This window comes from Lemur catta, chromosome X (assembly GCF_020740605.2).
Source record: "Lemur catta isolate mLemCat1 chromosome X, mLemCat1.pri, whole genome shotgun sequence".
In the NCBI taxonomy this organism is placed as follows: domain Eukaryota; kingdom Metazoa; phylum Chordata; class Mammalia; order Primates; family Lemuridae; genus Lemur; species Lemur catta.
In genome coordinates this window covers 72,935,009-72,944,183 of record NC_059155.1, presented here as the reverse complement: position 1 = coordinate 72,944,183, position 9,175 = coordinate 72,935,009, and positions in this window count along the sequence as shown.

The window sequence follows — 9,175 nt, the reverse complement described above, 5'->3', positions numbered from 1 at the left end:
TGATGTTCCTGTTTCCACGGACAGGCAGACTGGGGGGCTCTCAGGGGGACACCTGAGATCAGGGGTGTGGCCGGCCGGTGCGTGTCCCCCAAATGACTGCGTCTCTCACCTCTGCGTTTTGTATCTGAAATGATTTTTGCCTCTGGAAGGGGGAGGGACTCCCTGCAGACGGTGGAGGACGTGGCCCTCGGGTAAGGCAGGTTCACCCACGCCGGTCTCTGCGCTCTGGGGGACGTCGCCCCCTGTGTCCCCGACGCCTTCCCGGCCACCACGCCGGGAACTCCGTGGCCGGGAGTCCATTTTCCTCGCTCCTGCTCCGCCCGGCAGTTAATAAATCAGAATACAGATGAGAGACTCGTGGTTAATTTTCCGCAGCGAGCGCGGAGTGTCTGAGCCCATAAACCGCGGGAAGTCTCTGCTGTGAATTTCTTGGTACTGACAAGCCGAACGGCTTAGAAATCATAATTATAAGTTACAAGTGTCCTAGGGGTTGTTCTTCTGACATAAAACTAATTTCATGTTTTTATTCATCACGCGAGCGCGGCGCGGGGAAGGGCGGGCGGCGGAGGGCGCTCCCGCCGATATCCCAGGCCCGCTCCGCCGTGCTGAGAGGCGGCTGCGGGCTTTGTAGCTGCCTCGCCAGCCCCGAGGAGCTTTTGACAGCCCTGTGGCTTGGGCTCCGGCTTGTTTGCAGCAGCCTAGGGGCGAGGAAGCGCCCCGGTCCCTGCTGCTGGCTCCGGCACCTGGAGACATCACCGCGCCCAGACTCACGGCGTGCAAACAAGTCCCTGGGGTCTGCACACCGGGAGTCTGCCAACAGCAGAAATCGATCCTCTCCCTGTTCTGGAGGCCGGGAGTCTGGAGTCCGGCTGTCAGCAGGGTTGCTTCCTTCAGGACAGTCGGAGGCACACCCCATTCCTTGTCTTTCTCCTTCCTCTGGGGCTCGGGGCGTTCGTACACTGCAGACGCATCACTCCAATCCCCGCCTCCGTCTCCACGGGGCGGGGGGGGGCGGCCTCGTACCTGTGTGTGTTTTTATGGGCTTTGTCATCTTTTTATAAAGACACAGGTGATTGGATTTAGGGTCCACCCTCATCCAATATGGCCTCGTCTTCACTTACATGTTAATGATTCCGGCAAATATCCCGTTTCCAAATAAGGCCACATCCGCAAGCGCTGGGGCTTAGGGTCTGAGCACACCTTTTGGGGGGGAGGCCACCGCTTGACCCATTACAGCCCCCCGCTGGTGAGGCCGAGAGTCCTAAGGGAAATGGAGCCGCCATTTCTGTTTAGCTGTCGCTCTGCTCCTGGCCCCGTCTTGGGGAAAGGCAAACGCTGGAAGGGCTGCAGCCGGGCCGTTTGCGGTTCTGCCCGCCTCCAGCTCAGCAGAGATTTTTTTCTTGCAGCTAAAGAGGAAAAAGGATATTTGGGGAAAAGAAAGGAAAAGAATACAGACCGAGGAAGATCTGCCACAGTTTTAATCCTTGTCCCTCCAACCCACGGCGTGGCGGCATTGGCGCTCGTGTATGGAGCGCTGTTTTGTTCTGATGGCTGTGCGGGCCTGTGCCTAAAATCATGCCCACCGTGAGAATGAATAACCGCAGCGTGTGTGACACAGAGGCAGTGACGTGTGGGCTGCCAGCGTTGCTGACACTACCTCCCAGGTGATGGCTTTGTGGGTGGCGTGGAAAAGTCGTCGAGTTGGGAATTAGGTAGGGCAGCGGGTCTTGCTTTTGTCAGGGATGTGCCATGTGCCCTTGGGAAGCCGTGTGATGTTCTCTCCTTCGAAAGTGAGCATTGGTCATAAACAGGGAAAAACAGTTAAAAGTGCAAGGCCGAGTTATCAGCCTCCCACCAGAATGGCGAAAATGAAAATGGCCGACAGTACCATGTGTTGGCAAGTTCCGGAACCACTGGAACTCTCCCACTCGGCAGAAGGGAGTGTGATTGGTGTGAACATTCTGGAAAACCACGTGGCTGTATCTGCTAAGGTGGGGCATAGGCGTGTCTGCGCCCCAGCAATTCTGCGTCTAGATGTGGACCTAGGAGAAGGACATGGACAGGTATGCCCAAAACTCATGCAAGAAGGTTCACAGCAGTATAATTTTAACAGCCAAAAACGATCAACACAATGTCAACGGTAGAACTGATAACAAATCATGGTATATTCATGTGCAGAATATTATGAAGCAATGAGAATAAAAGAACCATGGCTGTGTGCAAGAGCGTGCATGAATCTCACAAACTGAGCTGATAACAGAGGGCCGCACACTGCGTGGTTCCCATCTTACAAAGTTTAAAAGTGGCCAAATCTTCTCTCCTTCGGGAGGGAGAGTGACCAGGCGTGGATGTGTGTGCTAGTGCTGTCTGTTCCCACACTTGGGGGTGGGTACCCGGGTGTGCTCTCTTTCTGATTATTCATGGGAACTGCTTTTATGATTTTTGCACTTCTCTCCTCAACAGAGAAGCTTATTCTAACATCCAGGGGTTCTTGGTTTCCTTCTGGTGCCCACACCTGGAATTCTCTCAACTCTGTTTGAGAGTGAATTTTGAACAGCCATACTCCAAACCTACCTCCATCCTAGTTATCAGACAGATAACCACATGGTTATGCAAATCTTAGATACTTTAGACGCCTCGTCCACATTTAACACTCGATAAAAAAAAGAAAGTCACAATCATTGATCACACCAGGGTGAATTATTATTACATTGGAAGGGCTGTTCCCTCCATCAGATTTGCATGGAAGCAAAATTAAATCTGGGAAGTAGGGGAAATTAAATACAGGTGACGGTGGCTCGTGGCTTACAGGATGGTGGTGAGGATACTGCAGACCTTGTCAGGACACTGTGCATATATTCCTTGAAGTGCACTCAGCTCTCCAAAGTTTCTAAAAGGTTCTTATTGTGAGCACCCATGGCTCTCCTCCTGAGAACTTTCTACGGTTTTCTCAATCCCCTCTTGCTGGGCTACCCTTCTGTGGAGCTAACATGCCTGGAGGAATATCTAGCCAGTGACAGAGAAGATTTGTAGGCATCTACTAGTGCTTTCTCACTCTTTGGTCGAACTAAGTCTGAGGCATGTCTTGCATCATCTCCATGGGGTCTCCAGCAAGACCGAGGCACGGTTGTCCCCACTGTCACAGTGGTGACTGCTTATTGCTTCCCGTTGATTTAACTGTCCTGCTGATCTTTCTAGAAGCTCACACTCATCTCCTCATCTCAGGGTCTGCTTGTAGGGGAGCCCAGACCAGGAGAGAGGATGAAAGGAGGCAGCTGTTCACGATGTGTCTGGCACCCAAAAATGACATCCTCGTACTCTCTAGAGAAGACTTAGGGCTGTTTTTTCATCCCCACCCTGACTCCTCAAGGGCTTCAACCTTGGGGGATGTTCCTGGAAGACTTTGGAGCGTTCAGCTTGAAAGTTCAGACTTTCAACCATCAAAGAGGCTGTCAGGCATTTAACTCCCAGGGTCAAAGGTACACAGTGTCCAACTGTTCAAATGGCAAAGACCCAGCCCTCTCCCACCTCCATCCAGAGGGTGAAATGGAGAACACAGTGGTCAAGTCTGGACAGAACGAGAGGAAGCTTGGAGCCCCAGATCTGCCCAGAGACCTCCAAAGTCTCATGAAGAACACACTCAGAATTCACAATGGCTCCAGCTTGGGGTGTCCAGAGCATGTCTTCTACTGAGCCGCCATATATGCACGATAAAATGGGATTCTTGCATTGTCCCTTGGAGGAGCTGCTGACTTGCTGCTACAACCGTTCTGCCTCCTCCGTTGTCTTGCAGGACTTTCAGAAAACCCAGAGTCGTGGACCACCGAGGAGACCCGAACCACAGGTTCTTTTTTCAGAAGATGGTCTTCCAGGTGGGCACGTGGAAGGTTGCTGGTTTTGAATCGGTCTTGAGCTTAAGCCTTATTAAAAAAGATGCACAAGAGACAAGAACAGAACTAGAACAACAACCACAAAACAAAATAGAGAGAAACTGCCTCGTTCTGCTACCCCCTTCCCCAGCCATCCTTCTGTTCTTTGCTCCTGGCTACGCTCCATTTCTCCAAAGTTTCCTTTGCATTTTCACCTTGACTCCACTTGTGTCAGGAAAAGAAAGGGACATCACCTAGAGGTTTCCTGGTGTCCTCTGGAGTGGCCGGAAAGACATGGCAAAGACCTTGGCCACTTCGCCGTTGGTAGATCCACAAAGTCTCCCCAACCAGGTGCTCAGACAGCAGGTGTAAAGTCACCTTCTTAGAATGTGCTCCTGGTGGGCAGTTGGGTAGAGACTGAAGCCACTGTGTATGTCTACCATCAGGGTGCAGGGCTTGGGCTACCGCACGCTGTGGCTTATTTGGACAAAGGCAAGTTGACCAGGTTGGAGGAGGAAGCTCAAGCGATCCGGCAACACGTGGGAAAGCATTTCCCATCTCATGAGTCTCTTTGGGGTGTTATTGATGCACACAGAGATTCAGACATGCGGACAAGGCGAAATGGGCTGTTTCCTGGAGTACGGGCTCGTGACAAAAAAATTCCACGTTGTCATTTCTGCCGTACGTACCCAGCCTTTTTCCAGCTTATGTGAAAAATGGTAGCAGGTGCAGGTCAGTTTGGTCCCCGCTGGGAGAAGGAGCACCCGTAGAACTTTGAAATAAGAGACTTTTTTTTTTTTTTTTTTTGCACTATGAAGGTATCTGGACCCTTACGTCAAATAGAACGTGACACGGCAGTGGCTTTGTCTCTCTGTGACTTGGTGTCCTCATGGTAAAGGCTTCATTTTAGACGGAGGGGGCTGACGGTTCCTGACACTTTCGTTCCTACAGCTGAACGTCCCCGGTGGTATGGCCACCTCCGGGAAGGTGCCGCCTCTAGCCCAGTCAAAACAAGCAGCTAGCCTGGCGTTGTGCAAAGCCTCCAAGTCTTGGCAGAAAGTGCAAGACATATTCTGCGGCTTCGCAGAAGCACTGCAAGAAGATGAAACTGAGTGTAGACAAATAAAATAAAAGCCACCCGCTCTCCCTCAGATCACCAACCCCATTGTAGGCATGTGCTCCTCCAAAAATCATCTCCGTTTATCCAAAAAGGAAAAAAAAAAAAAATAGAGCAATAAAAGAACAACAAAGTGTGGTGCAGAACCTCCTTCCTTGGAGTTTAGTCTGCAGACGTCGCTCCTGCGGGGGGAAATTCAGAATATGCCCACGTCCGCATGGACTTTAAAGGCTGCTCATCCGAGCGGAGCGTGGGCCTGCCTTGCTGACCCGCATAGCAGGACTCCAATCAGAAAAGATAAGAGCATGTTTAATTGATTAGCGACTGTCTGCGCCGCGCTTTGAAGGTGAGGAGTGCGATATTATTATAATGATGAAGACGACTCTCTGATCTTGGGAGAATTTCTCCTCTCGTCTGAGGCCGCTTGCTCGATTTGATCCGCGCGGCTCGAGTCTACCGCTGGGGTGTACAAATTACCGGCCCGGCCAGCGGTCCTCCCAGCGGGGGGAGCCTTAGATATGCAGGCGTGGGGAGAAGCCCTGGCCTGGCGGGAAGGCAGTCTCACCATGATAGCACCCGCCATGTCAGATGTTGGCTGGACATTGTCCCTTTCCTCCGAGGTGCCAGCCAGAGGGATCCTCTTAAGCGTGATGGGGCCACCTCTCCAGGGACGCCCCCATGGGACATTCTTCCCACCTGCCTTGGTGGCTTGAGGCGTTCCCGTTGTGTCCCTGACCCTCGACTGTTGTCATTACACAGGTCTCATGCCACATCGTGATGGCTGGTGTCTCTGTCTCCCCGCCAGATCGTAGATACTCCAGAGGAAAATCGCTTTGTTTCTTTTAAAATTTGCACATTTAATTTTCTTAGAACAGTTTTACGTTTGCAGACAGAGAAAGCAGACAATTCAGAGCTCTCATATACTCTCTCGTTTTTCGGCCTTCATGCACAGCTTGTATGAATGGAGGAGATTTGTTACAAGGGATGAGCCAACACTGATTACTATGCGCTGACATCGTTAGTTTACGTTGGGGTTTGTGCGTGGTGTTGCACAGTCTCTGGGTTTGGACAAACGTATGATGTATAGGATCGTGCGGAGTTTCCTTTACTGCCCTAAAGTCTTCTGTGCTTCCTCTGTTTACATATTCCACCTGTATCTTTTTGTTCATTTGTTTTGCTTTTTCCATATGCATCACTGGCAACACTCTCTCACCCGTATTGAATCATTAATCGATCAACGAATTGATCAGTTAATAATGAAAGAGTGAGGGGAGAGCAGGTGCTCGACATCCACGTGTTGCTTGGGGTCTGGGTCCCCTCTGGAGACAGTATCACCTTCTCTGTCCCTTTCTGTGGCTGCAGGCTGATGTTCGGGGCTGTGTGCGTGGGGTCCCGCGTCTCTGGCTTCGGTTGGCTGCAGCCATTTGGGAGCCGCAGAGAAGAGGAAAGGAAGGGAGAAGTGGCCGTGGTCTGGGCATTGGCTTGCCTGGGTCACTCCTCGCCTCGTGGGGGTGCAGGCAGCTTGAGTGACAGAGCTCCGGCCACGTGGACCTGTCCACACGGCTCTCTCTCCACCTGCCGGAAACCCCCTTCCCTGCTCCCGCTTCCAGTCTGGGATGTAAACAGGGGCTTGCTGGTGGTCTCACCACGATCTCACATCTTCCCACTCTGCTCCCACGGAGAAAGCCCCGTCACCAAACACCCCTCCTTTTCCAGGGGACATGCCACGGTTCCTGCCGGTCCCCAAGTGGCGGCTCCAGTTCCCTGCCAACCTGTGCGTGGTCCACAGGACACCAGCATCATCCTTCCCCAGCAGCCGGGGCCACCACACCTGCTTGCTACTACCAACCCTGCCTCCCACGGCATGTGCCAGTCCACGCCGCTCCCCCGCGGGGCTCTGCGTGGGGCAGGGCGCCCCCGTCCCCCTGCCTGGCATATGTGTGACCACGAAGCTGCTGTAGCCATCACTGGTCCAGTGCCAGGTGTCATATCCGGCCATCCCCATCATCCTAGCATGGACACCTGCTTCTCACCACAGCTACGGGTAGGAGGCTGTCCACACGGCGTGGTCCCTGGTGGGTAAAACTGGGGGCAAAGTGCATGTTACACTGGCATTTCAGGGCTGCCCCTACGTATTGAAATGACCTCTCACGTGGGGTCCACAAGATGGAAGAAGTGTCCAGCAGCCCTGGGGGATGGGGCTTCCTCTGCACCAGTAGAGACAGCCCCTGTTCAAATCCCTGCACGTGAAATGCTCACGGCCTCGTGCATTTAAAATTAGTGATGCTGAGGTTTTTTTTTTTTCTTTAAATGAAAAATGATGTAGAAATCACTTGGAACACTTTGGGAAGATGTGTTGCATGAACACACACCTCGGAGCTACATATGGATGAAATCTCCCCCAGAGAAGAGGCCGGTGCCGGTCTCCAGGCAGAAGGCTCGAGCCGTATTTTAATGCTGAAATTCACACAAAGGGACGTCTCGTGGCTTCTCCCGGCCTCGCCAAGCTGTGGCCAGTCGGGCCGTCTGGCTGGGGAAGCAGGCGTCTCAGCGAAGCATAATAGGACGGGGGGAAATCGCAGGCCCCTTCCACATTCAGACCCAGAACTCATCACGAATCCATAAGACAATTAGCGGTGAACTAATGATATTGCTTAACCACTGTATTGCTGGTGAACGTATAAATAATTTAGCGGAGTTATTTCTTTCGTTTGCGGAGTGTCTGCCGTTATTCACCGGCCTTGTCAGGACGGCCGCTGGCTCCCCGCCCGTATAAAACATCCCCCCCTCTGTCCATCCGAGGGGCTGGCGGGTTTTAATGCTCTTAGGGGGAAACGCCGGTGGAGCTATTAACAAGCTGATTAGCATAATCCGTGGCGATGCATCATCCTATAAAAGTTCGTCGGCGCAACTCAATGGGACTGGGGAACGGCTTTGAAGATTTTACGATACAATAACTATCCATTTGATGAGCAATTTAAAAGATGTTTTGAGACACGAGAGTGAGCACAATGGGCTGCGGAGGACGGAGGGAGGAGGGGGTCTTACGCCAGGGGGCCGTGGCTGCCCACGGGGCGTTGTGCACACTCAGCATCGGAGGTCACCCCCTTTGCCCCAGGGGTACGCCGTGGTTTTTTTTTCCCACCACAAACAGAAACTATGTATCCACGAGACAAGCATTCCCACTTCCGGGCTTTCGCCAGCCCCTGGCAACCTGTGTTTTCACTCTTTTTGGATTTGCCTGATCAAGGTTCCTCATGGAAACAGAATCATGCAACAGGTGTCCGTCTGCACGTGGCTTCTCTCACAGGGCCCATCCACGCTGTAGCCTGCGTCACAGCCTCATCCTTTTTTGTGGCTAAATAGTACTCCATGTCCCCCAAATCTCACACATGCTGTTGATCCAGGCAGCTGTGCATGTACGCATGGCCTGTTTCCACTTCTTGGCTGTTGTGAACGTTCGTGGACGGATACCTGTTTGAGTCCCGCTTTGCCAGCCTTTCGGGTATATACGTAGCGGCGACGTGGCTGGATCCTACGGCGATTCTACGCTTAGCATTTTCCATGCTAACACACCCAGGCATGCCAGGAACAAGAGCGGAGATGTTCCGGAAAAATCTACCAACGCCATGAACGATAAAAGGAATGAGAGTGTGCTGCCCACGCCCACCTAAAAAAGGTAAAATGCAAAATTTAGAAGGTGAGTTTCCGATGCTTCGATTTTTCTCCTGTTCACCCCTTAGCAAAATGGGCAAAATCTGGCGGGAGAGAGAGAGTCTCATAAGACTCCCGTAAGAGCCCCAAACCGGCCAGCGGGACTCTGAGAACTCCCTGGGCTGGACCGGAGACCACGTAAGCCCCTCAAGGTGAAGTTATTCTCCTCCTGTTAAGGAGACAGGGGAGGTAGAGGAGGTGAGGCCCTGTCACACGGTGGAGCTGACGTGTTCAACATCCACACGGTTGAGCAGTGCAGACCCGGTGTCCCAAGGGGACACCCCGAGACAGGACAGGGTGTCCCAGCCCGACTTCTCCAAGACTCGGGTCTTTCCCGGGAGGGTCACCCCGGAGGACTCCAAAAGACACCTCTCTGCCACGCTCCACCCTCAGAGCACCTGGTCACCTCCACGGAGCCACCTGTACACCTGCACTTGCAAAGTGACACCCCTTACTCCACGTCTCCCTGCCAGGG